The sequence below is a fragment of the Argentina silus genome (genome assembly GCF_951799395.1).
Source record: "Argentina silus genome assembly, chromosome: 8".
Lineage (NCBI taxonomy): Eukaryota > Metazoa > Chordata > Actinopteri > Argentiniformes > Argentinidae > Argentina > Argentina silus.
Genome location: NC_139662.1, coordinates 837,466 through 858,890, shown reverse-complemented (window position 1 = coordinate 858,890; position 21,425 = coordinate 837,466). Strand labels below are relative to the sequence as shown.

Below are 21,425 nucleotides of genomic sequence, written 5' to 3'. Positions count from 1 at the left end.
TCTCAGCCAGTGATGTCACCAGGTGGGCAAACTCTGCAGGGTCTCCCAGGCGCGAGGGGAAAAGCACTTGGCGGGCCAGGAATGAACGCACCTTCTCAGGTTAACCCGCCAGGAGAGGAGTGGAGAACAGAACCTAAGGAGAGGGAGAGAGAGGTTGTCTGATATGGAGAGGAAGGGGGGGGGGGGAGGAGTGTGTGAAAGAGTGCGTATGTATGTGTGTGTGTTTACTGACTGGGTGCGATGGTGACCACACAGATGTCCATGGGTGCCAGGTCTCGGGCGATGGGTAGAGTCATCCCAACAATACCCCCCTTAGAGGCTGAATACGCAGCCTGACCCACCTACAGAGAGAGAGAGTGAGAGTGAAGGAAGGGGCTGTTGAGACAGTGTGTGTGTGTGTGTGTGTGTGTGTGTGTGTGTGTGTGTGTGTGTGTGTGTGTGTGCGTGCGTGCGTGCATGGTTCAATGGAGGTCTTGGCGATCTGTTGGTTCTTGTGTGTGATTGGCTGACGGTACTGCAGCATGTTGACCTCTTCCTCACTGCAGGGTCTACTACAGTTGGAGCAGTCAGAGAGCACAGCCTGGGCCCCTGCAACCAAACATACACCCTGAAATATGGTTTGGACAAAGGATCCCAATGTCAAGATAATATTGCTGTAGGGAAGCTACTCTATGACACAATACCATGTGGAAATGTCAATGATTTTCTAAAGATGAGTGGATAGTGGATAGTGGATAGTGGATAGTGGATAGTGGATAGTGCCTGGTGGGGTCGCAGACTTCAGGCAGATTGTTGACCTAATACGAAACATTAGTACTTTATTTGGACATTATATGATACTTTTGAAGCCCTGAAATAGTGGGAGTATGTTTACAAATGTTTTTTTAAAAACCCATTGAATTAAAGTTGAGAATCTCTACTTTGACCCCATAATATTTGTTTGATTTCAAATCCAAGTGTAGAGCTAAAAGAACAGAAAATCCTTCCTCTTTCCAATACTTATGAAGAGCACTGTATTCATGTTAATCAGTTGCTTCATTACTGTAATATGTGATGTGTTTTGAACTAGTATTTTGAAATACTGTTTTTAGGAGCCAATGATATAAAACAAGTGCATACATGTAAAGAACATAACACATTTTTAGAGGAGTTCAAATATGTAAAATTCAGTATTACTCGAAAGAAAATATTTGGCCAAAAATATTTGCCCCATAGTCCTTCTTGAATCAATGGGTCTGCAAACTATTAAAACCCGATAGGGATCAAACAGGCAGCAACTATTAGCAGGATGTTAAGATAAAGGCCGACAATAACATCACTGAGTGTTGCCCTCTGCGCAGGGATCCTTTCAATCATTCACTAGCCATGGCTTCAACTTCACCTCTCACATACTCTTTCGCCTGTGTTTCATGATCTGAAACACAGGTGTCATGACGGGATAAAATAATCACTTCAGCAGACGTGTCCGGGGTTACTCAGAAGAAGCGATTGAACCTGTAAAGATGGGTTACCTTCCGTACTTCTCCACCGAGACATGGACTCTCCTTGCCTTACTCATCACTCTGATCGTAGTGTAAGAAGTTTTAATAAAAAATATTATTTGTTAGTTAGTTAGTTGTGATAATACATACAAATGATAGTATTGATAATTACAGTTATCTAACAGTTTCAATGATACCTATGACTTGATCGTTTTGCTTTTGTTTCAAGTCAGATTGTTGATTTATATTTGTTCTGACCAGGTATGGATACTGGCCATATGGAATATTAAAAAAACTAGGCATTCCTGGTCCCAAACCCATCCCTTTCCTCGGGACGATGATGGGATATAAGAAGGTTTGTAGAGATTAAGCCCATAAACAACAACATTGTAGACTCATCCATGATGTGTGTTGTTGTGGTGAAAGCCATGGGAGCTGAATATGAATTGTTTTACCCAGAAAAATGGGCAATAAAGCTTTTGAACGAAAACGAAAAGAGAGGAGTGGGAGCCGGTCTGTAGTGGAAAAGGGCCATCATAAACTAAGCCACAGTTCAGGTTTATGACAAGCATTTATGAACTGGCTATTTTTTTGTTTAGTTTTTTTGTTCCCAGGGTGGTTTCACCAATTTTGACACAGAGAGCTTCCAGAAATATGGGAAACTGTGGGGGTGAGTCTGCTAAACTGATCCTGGTTATTGTTAACTATGATGGATATATGTATCTCTCAGTGTCTACAGTATACACTCTTAAACCAGGCGGACACCGTGCGATTTTCACAAACACAGACGATCCAACCGACGAAATGGTCTCATACACCAAGACAAATGATCTGTCTTGATGCAAGTACACTGCCCAAGCAACAATTTCATGCTTCCCCATTAATAATTTGAATCTGTTATTGAGCGATTTAAGTTTTAAGCTTTTAAGTATTCTGTAGTATGGTCCCAAACACAACTTGTTTGACAACGTTTGACAACATCCTGGATTCTCATTGGTTGAGGCTCCTATATTGCCTCTGAGCACGTCTCAAACTGCATGAATAAAGAGTAGCCACGACATGTCAGAATTCAAATCGGAAGTGATTGTGTCTTCCCTCCATGTCATTGAAAGGGCAAAAATGTAATTAAAAAAAATAAAGAAAAAAAGGGTTCTAAAAGGATTCTTTGGTTGAATAACTCTTATGGGTTCTATTTGCAGTGCCCTGCGTAAGTAATGGGACAAGCATTTTTTCTTCTTTTGCATTATGCAAATGTCCAAATTAAGCACTCATGTTTAGTCTTTGGTCCCCAATCCTTTGTATGCAAAAGTGCAAAAGTCTGTGACCCATTGACCCAACCAGACGCTGGGTATCTTCTCTGGTAATGCTCTGCCAGACCTATATTGCAGCGATTGTTGTTTGTTTTTTTAGGATGTTTTGCCCTCCTCTTCAGCAAATTAAATGCATGTTCTATAGGATTCTATAAGATTCACTTTTTGCCCCTGAATAATTTCCTAGTTGCTATGGCAGTATGTTTTGGGTCATTGTCCTGCTGTATGGTGAAATGCCGTCCAATGAGTTTGGAGCAATTAACTTGTACTTGGACTGACAAGATGTTTCTGAACACTTCTGAATTCATCCTCATCGAAGGAGACAAGTGAGCCTGTTACAGTGGAAGCCATACATGCCCAAGCCATAACACCCCCTCCCCCATATTTCACAGATGATGTGGGATGCTGTGGATATTGGGCAGTTCCTTTTTTTCTCCACACTTTACACTTGCCATCACTCTGGTACATGTTTTTCCAGAACTCTGCAGGCTCTTTTAGGTACTTTTTAGCAAACCGTAACCTGGCCAGCCTGTTTTTGTGGCCAAGTAGTGGTTTGCACCTTGCAGTGTAGCCTCTGTAGTTCTGCTGGTGATGTCTTCTGCGGATGGTAGTCTCTGACTCATTGACGCCTACCTCCTGGAGAGTGTTCCTAATCTATGGGGCAGTTTTTTTTATTTTTTTATTTTTTATTATGGTGAGCATTTTTTGGTTATCCACTGGAAGTCTTCCTTGCCATTTGCGATTTCTTAGCTCACCAGTGCTTTCTTTCCTTTTAATGAAGTTCCAAACTGTTGATTTTGGTAGGTTTAAGGTTTTGGCTATGTTTCATTTTTTTCTGATATTTCAGCATCATAATGGCTTCCCTGACTTTCAATAACATCTCTTTGGTCCTCATGTTGACAAGACACCAATAGCAGACTGCACAAATTATGTGACGGAACACACCTGACGAACACACTTGTCAAGCCAATTGTCCTATCACTTTTGTGTAGCCTGAAATAGGGGGATTATGCATAAAAGTGTTGGAATTTCTGAATGATAAACCAATATGTACATTATATAAAAAATAAAAATCTCTACGTTTTTATTTCAAATCCAAACAGAAGAAAAAATGCTTCACTGTCCCATTACTTACGCACGGTACTGTATAACCTTCTGTGGAAAGGGTTTTACATGGAACCCAAAAGGTTTCTTCAAAGGGACAGTGGAAGAAGAACCCTTTTTGGTTCTAGGTAGCACTTTTTCAAAGAGTGCAGGATCTGTGATGGGTCTGTCTGTCTCTATCTACGGTATATTTGCTTGAATGCCACAGCCTATTTAAGTATTGTTGCTGACCATGTGCATCCCTTCATGGCCACAATTTACCCACCTTCTAATGGCTACTTCCAGCATGATAATGCACCATGTCACAAAGCAAAAGTCGTCTTAAACTGGTTTCATGAACATGACAATGAGTTCAGTGTTCTTCAGTGGCCTTCCTTGTCACCGGATCTGAATCCAATAGAACATCTTTGGGATGTGGCACAACGGGAGATTCACATCTTGAAAGTGCACCTGAAAAATGTGCAGGAATTGCGTGATGCAATCATGTCATCATTGACCAGAATCTCAAAGGAATCAATGTCACGAAGAATTGAGGCTGTTTTGAGAGCAAAGGGAGGCTCTACCTAGTATTAGTATAGTGTTCCTAATAAAGTGTTGGGTGAGTGTATATCTAACTATCTTTGTTTTTGCTGGTCTGTAGGATCTATGATGGCCGTCAGCCCGTCCTGTGTATCATGGACACAGCCATGATCAAAACCATCCTCATCAAGGAATGCTACTCCCTTTTCACTAACAGGAGGGTAATACGCTAAATTGAAGTTGTTGTATGGGGAAAAAAACATAAGGGCTCATTAAATAGATAATATCATTGTTATTATAGCATTATTAATATTCGGTTAATTTTGCAGTATATAATCATTGTTATTTTTCTAGAATTTCTATCTCAACGGGCCTCTGTATGACGCCGTGTTTATCGCTGAGGATGATGCATGGAGACGGATCCGCAGTGTCCTGTCTCCCTCCTTCACCAGTGGGCGGATCAAAGAGGTACAGTCCCATCTCTCCTCTCCTTCTTTTATTCATTCCAACAACACAAATAAATGAATGACTAACAACTCTGACGTGTGTGTGTGTGTTTATGTGATTTGTACTATGTGTATAGTGTGTATTCATTGTTGTTTGTTGTTGTGTGAAGCAGCAACTTTAATTGTCTAAGACAAATTTCCATCCGGGACAACAAAGTATATTTAATCTTATCTTAGATATGTTCAGTGGTCAGATGACAGAGTTTAGAATAATAGTTCATCTTTGGAGTCACTTATTCCTTGACTATATACATAATGTATCCTGTATGAATGTATATTCTCAGGCTATATAAACATTAAAATAATTCCTGTTTCAAACATGATATTAACCCATGTTTTGCACATATTAATCCATGTATCAATCATCATATTTTTCCATGTATCCTTCCCAACTCAGATGTTCGGGATCATGAAGCAGCACTCTGGTAATTTGGTCAGCAATCTGAAGAAGACGGCCGATAACGAAGAGCCCATTGAACTAAAAGAGTGAGTATTTCTCTCCGAGAAGATAAGGTGAATTTGTAATTTCAGTGAACTCCCCCTTTAATTTTGTGGTTGTGGTTCTGGTGGTCAAAGATTTTGTGGTTGTGTTCCAGGTTCTTTGGACCATACAGTATGGATGTGGTCGTCAGCACTTCATTCAGTGTCGACATCGACTCCCTCCACAACCCCTCTGACCCCTTTGTGACCAACATCAAGAAAATGCTCAAGTTTGACATCTTCAGCTCACTGTTCCTCACAGTCGGTACAACTGCCTCCATATAGCTTTCAGTCTCAATCATTTTGTGCTTAATAAATGAAGCTATCGATTTCATTACACTGTGGAAACACTCTATGAGACCACCAGTAGCTCTCTGTCCTTCCTGGCCTACAATCTGGCAACCAGCCCTCACATTATGACCAAGCTGCAGGAGGAGATAGACACTGTTTCCCAACAAGGTAACCCCTCTGCAGACTCCTATATAGTACTATTCATGTGGAACAGGAAATATGATAGTGACAGTATTTTAGAGGGTACTGATGAGTGTGTAACCCCTGTGCACTGCAGACTCCTACAGTATCTATTACTATTGCTTTGGAACAGATGGTTAGATAGGTGACAGTATTTTGCAGTGTGCTAATGTGTCTGTAGCATCCCTGTGCAGACTTCTGCCCAGTATTATTCATTTGAAACAGGAAGTAGATAGGTGTTGTTGGAATCTTCAGAATAGTTAAAAGGCCAGTACCTGAGGACCTAAGGGATCTACAGGGTATATACAGTCATGAGAAAAAATTAGGACACCCTATGAAAACCTTTGTCTTCTTCAACATATTCAAACATATGGACATTTGATATTCATTTGAACAATATTGAAAAATTGAGGTAATATAACTAAACAAATACAACTGAAACAAATTATTTAAAAAATGATTGGTAAAATGTAATTAATAGAAATGCAATCTTCTTGTGAGGAAAAAGTTAGGACACCCCCACATTTAGTTCCACTTAAAATGCCTAAAATTATAATAAAGAGCACCACATCAGGTGCAAATGATTAGAACAGCGTTACAGAGGATTTTGGAGGAGCCTGTCCTATTTAAACCTCAGATATTTAGTTTGGTTTGCTCTTGATTGTTGAAGTGAGTTGCATCACCATGGCGAGATCAAAAGAGCTCTCTGAGGCCTTCAGAAGAAAAATTGTAGATGCATATGAGTCTGGGAAGGGATATAAAAAGATCTCCAAACTATTCGAAATTGGCCATTCCACTGTCCGGAAAATAATTTACAAGTGGAGAACATTTAAAACCACCACCAACATGGCCAGGTCAGGCCGCCCAAGCAAGTTCAGCCTAAGAGCTGACCGAAAGATGCTTAAAGAAGTCTCCAACAATCCCAGAATGTCATCACGAGACCTACAGGTATCTCTTGCCACAATTGATGTCAAAGTACATGCATCCACCATAAGAAAGAGACTGAACAAGTTTGCATTACATGGGAGGTGTGCAAGGAGGAAACCCCTGCTGTCAAAAAAAAACATCAGGGCAAGACTAAAGTTTGCCAGAGAACACCTAGAGAAAGACCAGAACTTCTGGAACAATGTGCTTTGGACAGATGAATCCAAAGTTGAACTATTTGGGCACAGTAAGAGTAGACATGTTTGGCGCAAAACCAAGACAGCATTTGAGAACAAGAACCTCATACCAACTGTGAAGCATGGGGGTGGAAATGTCATGGTTTGGGGCTGCTTTTCTGCAGCAGGGCCTGGTCAGCTCACCATCATAGAATCCACTATGAATTTTGTATTGTATCAGAGGGTGCTTGAGGAAAATGTGAGACCATCTGTTCGAAAGTTGAAGCTGAAGCAGATGTGGACCATGCAACATGACAATGACCCAAAACATTCCAGTAAATCTACCAAGGAATGGCTCAAGAAAAATAAATTGAGAGTTCTGGAATGGTCAAGTCAAAGCCCGGATCTTAATCTTATTGAGATGCTGTGGATTGATTTGAAACTGGCTGTGCATGCAAGACACCCCTCGAACATCACACAGCTGAAAGAATTCTGCAAGGAGGAGTGGGAAAAACCTTCTCCCAATTGATGTCAGAGACCTGTAGACAGTTATAAGAAACGTCTAATTGAGGTTATTTCAGCCAAGGGGGGCAATACTAGCTATTAGGGCATAGGGTGTCCTAACTTTTTCCTCAGTAGGAATTGGCATTATTGTTAATTTTTCGTTAAATAAATGATTACAAAGTTACATTTTCATAGTTTTTTGTTCAATTACATTCCCTTTATCTATAGACATTGTTAGAAAGAAGATTGGCAAATGTTGATATGTCCATATTTTTAAGAGAATAACTTAATATTTTGGGGGGTGTCCTAACTTTTTCTCATGACTGTACCTTAAAAGCATGTCTGACATGCAGTGGTGTGCGTGACCATAGAGTGATTTCTAAACTAATACAATTATCTTAAAATAAATTATAAAACGAACAGGTTATCAGTGCAGAGACTTGTATGATATGTGCTCTCCATCTGACTCGTGCTGCTGCAATCTGTATCATTTGCCAATAGCTTTCTTTGGTCGACCAGACAGGAGAGTGTTACAGTAATCAAGGCTGCTAGTAATACAAGCATGCATTTGTCATTCAGTGTCAGCCTGGGAGAGGAAAGGTTGCACCTTTACAGCTGTGTTCTGTAAAGGTCCATGTAGTATTCAACCTTTTTAAAAGCTTCCTAAAGGTTGTAATGACTATCTTTAATCGGTAGCGATCAGGGAACGAGATCCCTTGAAATAAATATGTCATTTACAAACGCTGTTTTGGTTCGGAAAACACGCTTTTTAAAATGGAGTGTCCTACCTGGTTTTTGCTCGAATGACTAGTTCTGTGACATCCATATGTCCGCAATGCATTTCACCAGGAAATCAATCAAACTGTTTGACTGGTGCTACAGAGTCGATAGTTGCCCTTAGTTTGGTGTTGAAGCTGGTTAATAAATCATTATCACAGGAGGAAGCTGTTGATGGTGTACTATTCATATTCATCATCATGAATCTCATCTGCTCAGCGACATGGCTAGATAAATAATAGAGGATGCAACAGGAGTAAGACCCTTTGTAATCACTAGGTCCAGGGTGTGGCAGTGGTTATGGGTGAGCCCAGTAACTCGCTGAATAAAGTCCGTAGAATTCAAGAGATTCATCAAATCCATGGCTGTCGAGTCAGTCTCATTGTCCACATGTAGGTTAAAATCACCAATGATAATAATCTTAGCATAATTTGAATGAAAGGTAGATGGGCCTTGGATGAAACCGTGATCTTTACATTTCTCATCCTTGTCATCAGGTGTCTTTATCACTCATTACTGTGCAACAGGAGGCTGATGGAGGTAGAAATGGGAGGACAGCTCATTGTAATTAGAGCTTGACAGACATATCTGATATTGGCCTTAAAGAAATATCGGGGAGTTATTCACCATGTTATATATAATATAGAGGAAACTGGACAGCACTTATTATGGATCATTTAACACAATTACACATGACACAACTGTGTTAACAGAGACACAATACGTCCTGCTCCTGTACATGTTTGTATATACTGTACATTTTCCCCTATGTCTGCTAAGGGCTTCACTGCTTTTTCCACTGTTTATGTGGCACATAATATATTTATATGTAATTGGCCACTTACGTAAATGTGTTATTTTATATGTATGCACTTTATCTTGCATGTTTACAGACTCCCCCCATTCAATTTCACGCATTTCTATTTGGAGTATAAAAGGCACTAGATCACCTGCGGGTATATAAGCTGTGGCTTGCGCTGCGTTCTTCAGTTGGCAGTTAATACCTGAACCAGTAAAGACTGAGGACCAGACGACTCACTAGTGTGTTTTCCATTTATTCTTAAGCATAAGCATTAATACAGTTTGTCATTAATGTAGGCTTTCTATTTAGTGTACCGTTAGGCATAGTAGCATATGAAGTTTGTAGTCTGTTAGCGGTAATTGCGCTAGCTTGGTATCCTAAACGAGGACGAGTTAGCACTAGCTTGCCGTTTACGATGAGTGGTTGTTGTCAAATGACACCTGACAAAACATGTCGAAGGGAGTCTGGTGTAACGTTTGCCTGACTCCACTGATACAGATGTATGTGTAGGATTTAATGTTAGAGTGTTTTGTAGTTTACATTTTCTTTGTTTTTCTTCGTTTTCTCCTAACGGTTAAGAGAAGGTAGACGGTTAGAGCCAGAGTCCGAACCGCTGATGAACAGCGCTGTAGTTTACCGTTGCCAAGGCAACCAGGCAGCTCACAGGTTGTACCATATTTCTAAATCATTATTTTGATATAATACTGAAATGTTGATATTATATTGTTATTGTTTTACATTGTAATTTGTATTGTTCCAACTAAGTTCATTGGCAGTTAATACCTGAACCACGAGTATGTTTTCCATTTATCCCCCCCCCCCCCCTATTCTAACCCTAACCCCAACCCCACCCAGAGACCTCTTCATCCCCGCTACCCCCCTTGTACAAGTTCTCTCCTGCTAATACAAATAAAATGAAATAGCCGACTGCCTATGGCCCCTGGTGTGAGCATTGATTACTTTGTCTTATGATGACTGTTGGATAGATGATTCAATTACTTAAACAAATGTATTGTTGTAAGTCGCTTTGGATAAAGGCGTCTGCTAAATGCCATGAATGTAAATGTAAATTACAATGGAGGGCCATGTCCAGAAACGACCCCGAGCCCCTACCACTGATCTATATACCTATATCTATGTCTGTGTTTTGTCTATTAATTAATAATATGATGATGATTAATCCCAACGACGTATATTTTCCAAGAAACAACATGAGCATATCTGTAATCAAATAAATATCTCCTGCGTCATAATGCTGTTGTCTTGATGACGCTGCTAGCAATGACGTAAATTTATGTAAAAGTCACTTTGGTCACTTGAACCTCCAGTTGTTGTCAAATAGCCTTTGCTGATTGTCATTTGTAATGTGGTACGCTCATTAGTGGAAATAGATTCAATTACATTTCAACACAATGGAGAAAAACTGGTGGGACCCGCCGCAGGTAAGTTTGCCTTGCTCTATTTTAGTTTAAATAAACGGGAATACTTTACATTAAATTGCCCCAATACTTGGGCCAAATGTCCAAGGACGTAGGATGTATCTTTCGAGAGGGGGTGCTGCCTAAATGTTGTGTAAAGGGCTGTGCCATGGCTGCTGGTGGGCCGGTCGATCTGTGGGCTGCGGGGCCGGTGAGCGACACGATGTGTGGGCTTCGCGCAGATCCCCCCTACCTTAATCGAATAAGCACTAGGCCGACAAGCTCCTGTATATTTTCAGCCTACCTCAAGTCCGTGAACTGCCTTCAAGTAAACGCAAAGCTGTAAGAAGCAGGGCTGAAAATTAATCAAATTTAATCAAATCAAGCTCTATCATCCGTGGTGACAACATGTTACTGTACACTTGTTTGTATTCGTATGTTATCGTCCAGTCAAAGTAGCCTACAATTCAAAGCAACATTTCCCCCACAATCAGGACCTAGACCTACTGCAAAGAAATACCCTTAATTGGCTACTCTTTGTTGTTAGATCTCTGGGAAGTAATTCATCCGACTCGGCAGACAGTTTGATCCCAACATCAAGTCAAATCGCGGTAATTTCGGTGAGCGCTTAATTCCAAAAACAGCTGTTTGTCAGTGAAAGAGCAGCGTAACAGCCTAAAAAGTGAAACGGGACGAGCTCAATCGTTGTTACAGAGAGAAATGTGGCTGCAAAATCAACCATTTTAAAGATCAACATTAAAACGAGACAGCTTTATAAATAACCTATAGAGGATGGACTATCGAAGAAAGATGATTGACAGAACAATATCAAAATGGTTAATTTGATGTTTTCAGGTAGGCCCTATCTAAAATATAACCAAACATAGTTGGCACTAATAGGTCTTAATCGACAGGACCTTTCCTTAAGTAAGTCGTAAGTTGACTTTGCAAAGGGCCTACAATTACTTACTGTACAGGCCTACATGATTTGCAATATAAATTGTGTCGGATATGTTGAATAAAAGGTAGATGTAGGCCTTTTTTAACCCTTGTGTGGTCTTCGGGTCAAATTGACCCATTTTAAATTTTTACTTGAAGAAAAAATATACAAGGAAACATTTTTTCAACCTGAAACTCCATGGCCTTGGCTTATTTACTGTGAAGAACATGTCAAAGAAAAAAAAATCATTGAGTGCACATGCTACACCCCCCCTACACATTTATGTCCTTCACAAGGTCTTCGGGTCAATTTGACCCGCATATACAGAGAGACACACAGACTCACAGAAACATGCACACACACACTCACTCACACACATACAAACACACACACACACACAGAATCTGCACAATGTTGTTACAAAACATTCTGGGAAGCCAGAGGGAGGAGACCCTGAGAGACACCAGGGGACACGGGTGGTACTGGATATGTCACAGGGCCTCAGTGGCCACAACATCACTTGGGATAATTTTTTCACATTGTACAGCCCGGGACAGGAACTTCTCAAAAGAAAGCTGACAATGGGTGGAACAGTCAGAAAAAATAAGACAGAGCTCTCACCTCAGCTTCTAACTGTAACGAACAGGCCAGTCCATTCCTCCCACTTTGTGTTTACGGCCAACATGGCCCTGGTATCCTACATACCCAAAAAGGGCAAAAATGTGATGCTTATGAGCACTGGTGACACCGCACATACAGAGGAGACAACATGTGCCCAGGAACCCAGCTTCTCTAGCCATAGTGAGGAGGGTGGAGGAGGCTCCTGCTGTCCCACCTGCACGACCCACACAACCACAACCTCCAGTGCCTGAAGTAAGTGTCCTGTTGTTGTTGTTGTTTATGTGTGCATGTATCTGTGTGTGTGTGTGTGTGTATGTTTCTGAGTATCTCTGTATGTATGTGGGTCAAATTGAAATTGACTATTAGAAGATGTGGTGGGAAAAAAATCCTGAACTAATAAAGTATTTTCATTATTCTAGATTGCAGCTGGTGGCAACAAGAGGAAGCACAGCGAGGTGTGTGAACCCTCAAAGGACTCAAAGACACAAACCACATGCAGAAACTGCTAAAAGTACATCTGTAGGACACATACTCTCAAATTGTATGTATCCAATATTATTACAGAATTGTTTGAAAGATGTATTTTTCAGTGTACTGTATTTCATTGACAGTGAATAAAGCAGTGTACATTTCGTTCATGTTTTGTGTTTCTATTTATTGTAAATCATCTCAAATTATTTTTGAGACATTTTTGAGAGATGTATTTCATATCCAGTGACTAAATCGATCTAAGTTTGGTTCTTGTGTTTCTATTGTCGTTCATCACCTGTATTTGCTTTTCACAGCTTTGATTATAATAAGATAAAGATGAAAATCAAATGAGAATATCTCCTCAAAAATAATAAACATCAATGAAAACATTGTTTCATTTCAACTTTTCAGAGATAAGCATTCCACCCAAGTCCTTATTATAGCAGATTTTTTACATAAATTATAACTTTATCACAAAAAACGAATTACACTTCCACTGTTAAATATGATCTAGCAGAGATTAATTGCAAATATTAATCATACATGTTATCTATATTGTTTGGAATTGAGATAAAGACAATATATGTTAAAGAGTTTTGAATGGAAATTTGTATTTTTGTATTGCTTTTAAAGCCCCAATAATGTCCCGGGTCAATTTGACCCGAAGACTTCCAAAGGGTCCAAAAAGTGAAGACAATACGAGGGTTAAAGGCAAAACTAGAGAGCCCCTTTTGGGAAATTGGGAATGCAACAGCCTATTCTTGAGAACATTGTGAGGTACCGCAATCTCTTTGCGAGGGAAGCCTGTTATCTAACGCAATCATATTTCTTGACGTTTCCCTGTCATTGTGTCTGTCATCTCCATCAGGAAGTTTCAAAGCCCTATGCTACTGTATTTGATAACTACCCACTCACCCCATTCAGGATGGCTAAACATAGACAATATGTAAAGATCACTGGAGACAATTGAATGGTTTTATACTCAGAAAAGACAAATACATTCATAGAGACATTCTCGAGACTGCACCTGTAGTGTGTTCACTGTATGTCCACAGGAGTGTAAAGAGGATCAGGCTGCCCTGATGATGGAGGCAGCAGGACCGGCAGCTTTCGCAGCCTACACCCCACTCCCACAGAGGACATCAAGACGGGCCAGGCACACGAGAGAGAGGGCCAGAGTGGCTAAAGAAAGAAAGGAAGAGAAGGAGGGTTGGAGGAGGGAGATGGAGGAGAGAGCGGAAGAGGTGGAGGGAGCCCAAAACCTTCTGCATAAGGTGAAGGAGCACACCGATGCAGAGAAGGAGAGGCTGAAGGAGGAGAGAGAGAGGGTGGACAAGGACAGAGAAATGGTGGACAAGGACAGAGAAATGGTGGAGAGGAAGAGGAAGATAGTCAACCATCTTAAAGATAATATGGAGAGGAAGAGGAAAGTGTTGGATAGAGACACTGAGAAAGTGAATGAATGCAATGCAATACTCAGTCGCATTCAAAAGACGCAGGAAAATAACAAAAAGGATTTGGAGGAGAGGATTGTCCAGTTGGAAATAAAGGCGAAAGAGGTGGAGGAGGTGGAGAAAGTGACAAAGGAGATGGAGGAGACTTTCCAGAGGGAGATGGAAAAAACAAGAAATGAGATGAAGAGGAGAGAGAAGGAGGTGGAGGAGAGAGAGAGGGTGGTGCAGGAGAGAGAGAAGGAGGTAAAGAAGAGCGAAGAGAGATTAAAGATGAGTGAGAAGGAGACCGAAACAATGGAGGTGATGAAGAGAAGGGTAGAAGAGGTTGACAGAGAGATGGAGAGAATCCTAGAGGAGAAAGAAATGGAGGTGAAACAAGTGAAAGAGAGGATGGAGGTGATGAAATGGGCAGAGGAGGAGAGAGAAAAAGACAGGAATGAGAAGAAGAAAGAAAAGGATATTGAATGGATGAGAAAGGAGTTGGAGGTGATGAAGAGAGTAGAGGAGGTGGAGAGAGAGAAGGAGAAAATCCTGGAGGAGAAAGAATGCGACGTTAAACGTGTGAGAGAAGAGATGGATGTGATGATAAAGAATATGGTGGAAAGGAGGGAGAGGGAAGTGAAAGAGGAGATGAGGATGAAGACAGAGATGGAGAGAGAGAGGGAGAAGATTGAAAAGGAGAAAGAAAAGGTTATTGAATGGATGAGAAAGGAGATGGAGGCGGGTATGAAGAGAGAAGAAGAGATGGAGAGAGAGATGGAGAGAATCCTGGAGGAGAAAGAAAGGGAGGTGAAACAAGTGAAAGAGAGGATGGAGGTGATGAAATGGGCAGAGGAGGAGAGAGAGAGAAACAGGAGTGAGAAGGAGAAAGAAAAGGATTTTGAATGGATGAGAAAGGAGTTGGAGGCGATGAAGAGAGTCGAAGAGATGGAGAGAGAGATGGAGAGAATCCTGGAGGAGAAAGAATGTGACGTTAAACACGTGAGAGAAGAGATGGATGTGATAAAGAATATGTTGGAAAGGAGGGAGAGTGAAGTGGAAGAGGAGATGAGAAAGATTACAGAAGATGTCGTGAAGTGGATGAAGACAGAGATGGAGAGGGAGAAGGAGAAGATTGAGAAGGAGAAAGAAAACGATATTGAATGGATGAGAAAGGAGATGGAGGCGGGTATGAAGACAGTAGAAGAGATGGAGAGAATCCTGGAGGAGAAAGAAATGGAGGTGAAACAAGTGAAAGAGAGGATGGAGGTGATGAAATGGGCAGAGGAGGAGAGAGAGAGAAACAGGAGTGAGAAGGAGAAAGAAAAGGATTTTGAATGGATGAGAAAGGAGTTGGAGGCGATGAAGAGAGTAGAGGAGGCCGAGAAAGAGATGGAGAGAATCCTGGAGGAGAAAGAAATGGAGGTGAAACAAGTGAAAGAGAGGATGGAGGTGATGAAATGGGCAGAGGAGGAGAGAGAGAGAAACAGGAGTGAGAAGGAGAAAGAAAAGGATTTTGAATGGATGAGAAAGGAGTTGGAGGCGATGAAGAGAGTCGAAGAGATGGAGAGAGAGATGGAGAGAATCCTGGAGGAGAAAGAAATGGAGGTGAAACAAGTGAAAGAGAGGATGGAGGTGATGAAATGGGCAGAGGAGGAGAGAGAGAGAAACAGGAGTGAGAAGGAGAAAGAAAAGGATTTTGAATGGATGAGAAAGGAGTTGGAGGCGATGAAGAGAGTCGAAGAGATGGAGAGAGAGATGGAGAGAATCCTGGACGAGAAAGAATGTGACGTTAAACACGTGAGAGAAGAGATGGATGTGATAAAGAATATGTTGGAAAGGAGGGAGAGTGAAGTGGAAGAGGAGATGAGAAAGATTACAGAAGATGTCGTGAAGTGGATGAAGACAGAGATGGAGAGGGAGAAGGAGAAGATTGAGAAGGAGAAAGAAAACGATATTGAATGGATGAGAAAGGAGATGGAGGCGGGTATGAAGACAGTAGAAGAGATGGAGAGAATCCTGGAGGAGAAAGAAATGGAGGTGAAACAAGTGAAAGAGAGGATGGAGGTGATGAAATGGGCAGAGGAGGAGAGAGAGAGAAACAGGAGTGAGAAGGAGAAAGAAAAGGATTTTGAATGGATGAGAAAGGAGTTGGAGGCGATGAAGAGAGTAGAGGAGGCCGAGAAAGAGATGGAGAGAATCCTGGAGGAGAAAGAAATGGAGGTGAAACAAGTGAAAGAGAGGATGGAGGTGATGAAATGGGCAGAGGAGGAGAGACAGAGAAACAGGAATGAACAGGAGAAAGAAAAGGATATTGAATGGGTGAAAAAGGAGTTGGAGGCAATGAAGAGAGTAGAAGTGGTCGAGAAAGAGATGGAGAAAATCCTGAAGGAGAAAGAAGATGACGTTAAACGCATGAGAGAAGAGATGGATGGGATGATAAATAATATGGTGGAAAGGAGGGAGAGGGAAGTGAAAGAGTTGATGACAAAGATTACAGAAGATGTCGTGAAGAGGATGAAGACAGAAATGGAGAGAGAGAAGGAGAAGACTGAAAAGAAAAGAGTAATGGCGGCGAACCTGGAGTTTGCCAGAGAGAGCATGGAGAGGGCTTTCCATAAAGGGAAACAAAATACAGGTATGCCCTCCATTATCTGCTTACAGTGCATTCTAAGGATGATCCTTTTGGCTTCTCAAATCACCTCAAAATAATTTAGATTTTATCTATACAAATGATAAGACAATTTTTCTCTTTCAGATATTTCAACACAGAGACAATTCTGGAAATCCACAACTATCTCGAACTTACTACCACAATAACTACCCTGCATACTACCACTATAACTACACTTGCCGTTTCAATTCTCTTTCATTAAAGTCATATTCAAAGGCAAACTGTGTGTCATGTTTGAAATGCTGTATTTTACAAGTTGCATAGCTGTAAACTATGTTGAGTGATGATGAGTTTAGGAAGAAAAGGTATGTAAAAAATGAATACTCCTGCACACACGATTGTTACCTCTGCTTATTTATTGTGTCGACGTTTCGGTTTATGACCTTTATCAAAACATTTTTATCTGTGAGGTCTGTATTCCTAACACCACAAAAAGACAAAGTGGTGGTGTTTGTGTTTTTTACATTTACAAGTTGAGGAAGAAAAAACATGGCACATGTATGCACATGGGTTAGATTAGAAACAATCTGGGTAAACCTTAATTTGAAGAGGTATGCATGAGGTCTGTTATGTTTTTCTCTATATCCCATAATATTGATTACAATGATCAACATATTTGTACCCTGAAAAGAACCCAAACTGAACAAGTTCCCCATTATAAGTACCTGGGCATTTACATAGATGATACACTTTTAAAATACATGTTGAAAAAGTGATCAAGAGTTTGTGAGTTAGACTTGTACTTGTTTTGTAAAGAAATGTCTTGCTTCACCTTTGATAATAGGAGGAAGATTGTCTTGGCAGCGCTCCTCCCTGTCCGTGATTATGGTGACACAATTTAAAATCACACGACAGCCTCAATTCTTAAACCACTAGACCCGATTTATCACTCTGCTCTGCAGTTCATTTGTAGGCATGTTTTCTGTACCCACCATTGTCTTTTGTATCAGTCTGTGGGTTGGGATTCTTTGACGTTGAGAAGGGCTTATCATTGGATTTCATCTGTATATGAAGCAGTTCTTTTAAAACTCCCATTTTACCTCACATCATTGCTTTTATGGCGACTTAGTGGCGATCAAACTTGCAGCTTGTTACTATTTAATGTGCTACAAGTGATTACAGAATTGAGAAGAACTTTTTAGCTGCTGTGCTCCTCAGATATGGAATGATCTTCAGGCTAGACTGAGGTTGGAGCACTTGGTCCCTTACACTTGTACCATCATCTGCTTTTTAGTGGACAATATATGCAATAAATACCTTTTTTACACAAACATCTTGAATCAGAATGGGTCAGCCCTAGCCTCTTACACAAACAGGGTCACAGTCAATGGGTACAAAACTGGAGCAAACGTGTGTATACCAAGATACTGTACCTCGACTCCTTTCCATTCCAAAAGAAATGTGTCCCTTTCCCTTCACTCAAATGTTGTGGATGACATGTACATAAAGCTACACACTGGTGCAGGTGTGATGTTATGAGAGCTTTAGCATTTAGCATTTCCTGTGTCCAGGCGTTCTATTCACTTCTAATAGGACAAATGAAGGTACACTTGCCTCATAAGGCTCATTCTTGTTTCATTTGTCCTATTAGCTCCTACTGACCTCACTTTACACAGACACAGAGGAGGAGAGACTCAGACTCATTAGAAGTTTATTACTGGATCAGTTTACAAAACAAAACAAAACTGCATGGAGCGTACAGTACAGCAGAGCTTGGAGTACCAGACATGAACACACACCTCACATGCACACACACATCGGAGCTGTCACAGTGGTATACCTTGGATCACACACAGACACACACACACACACACACACACACACACACACACACACACACACACACACACACACACTCACTCTCTCTCAGGGCTGCATGCGGATAGCTCCATCCAGTTTGATGACCTCTCCATTGATCATGGGGTTCTCAGCCAGTGATGTCACCAGGTGGGCAAACTCTGCAGGGTCTCCCAGGCGCGAGGGGAAAAGCACTTGGCGGGCCAGGAATGAACGCACCTTCTCGGGGTTAACCCGCCAGGAGAGGAGTGGAGAACAGAACCTAAGGAGAGGGAGAGAGAGGTTGTCTGATATGGAGAGGAAGGGGGGGGGGAGGAGTGTGTGAAAGAGTGCGTATGTATGTGTGTGTGTTTACTGACTGGGTGCGATGGTGACCACACAGATGTCCATGGGTGCCAGGTCTCGGGCGATGGGTAGAGTCATCCCAACAATACCCCCCTTAGAGGCTGAATACGCAGCCTGACCCACCTACAGAGAGAGAGAGTGAGAGTGAAGGAAGGGGCTGTTGAGACAGTGTTGTGTGTGTGTGTGTGTGTGTGTGTGTGTGTGTGTGTGTGTGTGTGTGTGTGTGTGTGTGTGTGTGTGTGCGTGCGTGCATGGTTCAATGGAGGTCTTGGCGATCTGTTGGTTCTTGTGTGTGATTGGCTGACGGTACTGCAGCATGTTGACCTCTTCCTCACTGCAGGGTCTACTACAGTTGGAGCAGTCAGAGAGCACAGCCTGGGCCCCTGCAACCAAACATACACCCTGAAATATGGTTTGGACAAAGGATCCCAATGTCAAGATAATATTGCTGTAGGGAAGCTACTCTATGACACAATACCATGTGGAAATGTCAATGATTTTCTAAAGATGAGTGGATAGTGGATAGTGGATAGTGGATAGTGGATAGTGGATAGTGCCTGGTGGGGTCGCAGACTTCAGGCAGATTGTTGACCTAATACGAAACATTAGTACTTTATTTGGACATTATATGATACTTTTGAAGCCCTGAAATAGTGGGAGTATGTTTACAAATGTTTTTTTAAAAACCCATTGAATTAAAGTTGAGAATCTCTACTTTGACCCCATAATATTTGTTTGATTTCAAATCCAAGTGTAGAGCTAAAAGAACAGAAAATGCTTCCTCTTTCCAATACTTATGAAGAGCACTGTATTCATGTTAATCAGTTGCTTCATTACTGTAATATGTGATGTGTTTTGAACTAGTATTTTGAAATACTGTTTTTAGGAGCCAATGATATAAAACAAGTGCATACATGTAAAGAACATAACACATTTTTAGAGGAGTTCAAATATGTAAAATTCAGTATTACTCGAAAGAAAATATTTGCCCAAAAATATTTGCCCCATAGTCCTTCTTGAATCAATGGGTCTGCAAACTATTAAAACCCGATAGGGATCAAACAGGCAGCAACTATTAGCAGGATGTTAAGATAAAGGCCGACAATAACATCACTGAGTGTTGCCCTCTGCGCAGGGATCCTTTCAATCATTCACTAGCCATGGCTTCAACTTCACCTCTCACATACTCTTTCGCCTGTGTTTCATGATCTGAAACACAGGTGTCATGATGGGATAAAATAATCACTTCAGCAGACGTGTCCGGGGTTACTCAGAAGAAGCGATTGAACCTGTAAAGATGGGTTACCTTCCGTACTTCTCCACCGAGACATGGACTCTCCTTGCCTTACTCATCACTCTGATCGTAGTGTAAGAAGTTTTAATAAAAAATATTATTTGTTAGTTAGTTAGTTGTAATAATACATACAAATGATAGTATTGATAATTACAGTTATCTAACAGTTTCAATGATACCTATGACTTGATCGTTTTGCTTTTGTTTCAAGTCAGATTGTTGATTTATATTTGTTCTGACCAGGTATGGATACTGGCCATATGGAATATTAAAAAAACTAGGCATTCCTTGTCTCAAACCCATCCCTTTCCTCAGGACGATGATGGGATATAAGAAGGTTTGTAGAGATTAAGCCCATAAACAACAACATTGTAGACTCATCCATGATGTGTGTTGTTGTGGTGAAAGCCATGGGAGCTGAATATGAATTGTTTTACCCAGAAAAATGGGCAATAAAGCTTTTGAACGAAAACGAAAAGAGAGGAGTGGGAGCCGGTCTGTAGTGGAAAAGGGCCATCATAAACTAAGCCACAGTTCAGGTTTATGACAAGCATTTATGAACTGGCTATTTCTTTGTTTTGTTTTTTGTTCCCAGGGTGGTTTCACCAATTTTGACACAGAGAGCTTCCAGAAATATGGGAAACTGTGGGGCTGAGTCTGCTAAACTGATCCTGGTTATTGTTAACTATGATGGATATATGTATCTCTCAGTGTCTACAGTATACACTCTTAAACCAGGCGGACACCGTGCGATTTTCACAAACACAGACGATCCAACCGACGAAATGGTCTCGTACACCAAGACAAATGATCTGTCTTGATGCAATGTACACTGCCCAAGCAACAATTTCATGCTTCCACATTAATAATTTGAATCTGTTATTGAGCGATTTAAGTTTTAAGCTTTTAAGTATTCTGTAGTATGGTCCCTGTGGGGGGACATGCAGCGTTCGGCCTGTAGAGGGAGCTACAGGACCGTGGCCAGGGTGACGTCGGCGAGGCTCCGTTGCACACCTGTTGCAAATGAAGCCTCGTTGACTAGATGGTTTAAGATGTGTGTGCCTCGGCGTTCGAGGGAGAAGGAGGGCGACTGGAAAGTCGCCGAGTGGCGTGTTACGAACATTGAAATTATTACGAACATTGGAATTATTACTAACATTTTATGAAAATAAACGGGATACTCCCAGAAAACAGTACCTCGACTCCGCCTCTGTGTCACAGACTTGTTACAGTGGCGCCCAACGTGGGGCACAGCGAAGGCGGAGAAAAAAAGGGAATGGAGGCGTTAAGCGCGGCTATCGGAAGGATGGCCCTTATACTGGAGCAGCAGGCCCACCTCCAGCAGGAGCACCAGACCGCGGTGAGGGAGATGGTAACG

The 21,425-nt window shown here is 41.4% G+C and overlaps 2 pseudogenes across 2 annotated transcripts in view; both read left to right on the top strand.

Moving 5' to 3' along the window:
- The first annotated feature begins 1,743 nt into the window (after window positions 1–1,743).
- The window catches only part of LOC310808835 (cytochrome P450 3A27-like), a 221,489-nt pseudogene continuing 201,807 nt past the window's right edge, over window positions 1,744–21,425 (top strand). Inside the window, exon 1 of the transcript in view lies at window positions 1,744–1,836. The product of the transcript in view is annotated as a cytochrome P450 3A27-like (transcript). The remainder of the gene's footprint in view (window positions 1,837–21,425) is intronic.
- The window catches only part of LOC310808814 (cytochrome P450 3A27-like), a 29,593-nt pseudogene continuing 11,089 nt past the window's right edge, over window positions 2,922–21,425 (top strand). Inside the window, exon 1 of the transcript in view lies at window positions 2,922–2,927. The product of the transcript in view is annotated as a cytochrome P450 3A27-like (transcript). The remainder of the gene's footprint in view (window positions 2,928–21,425) is intronic.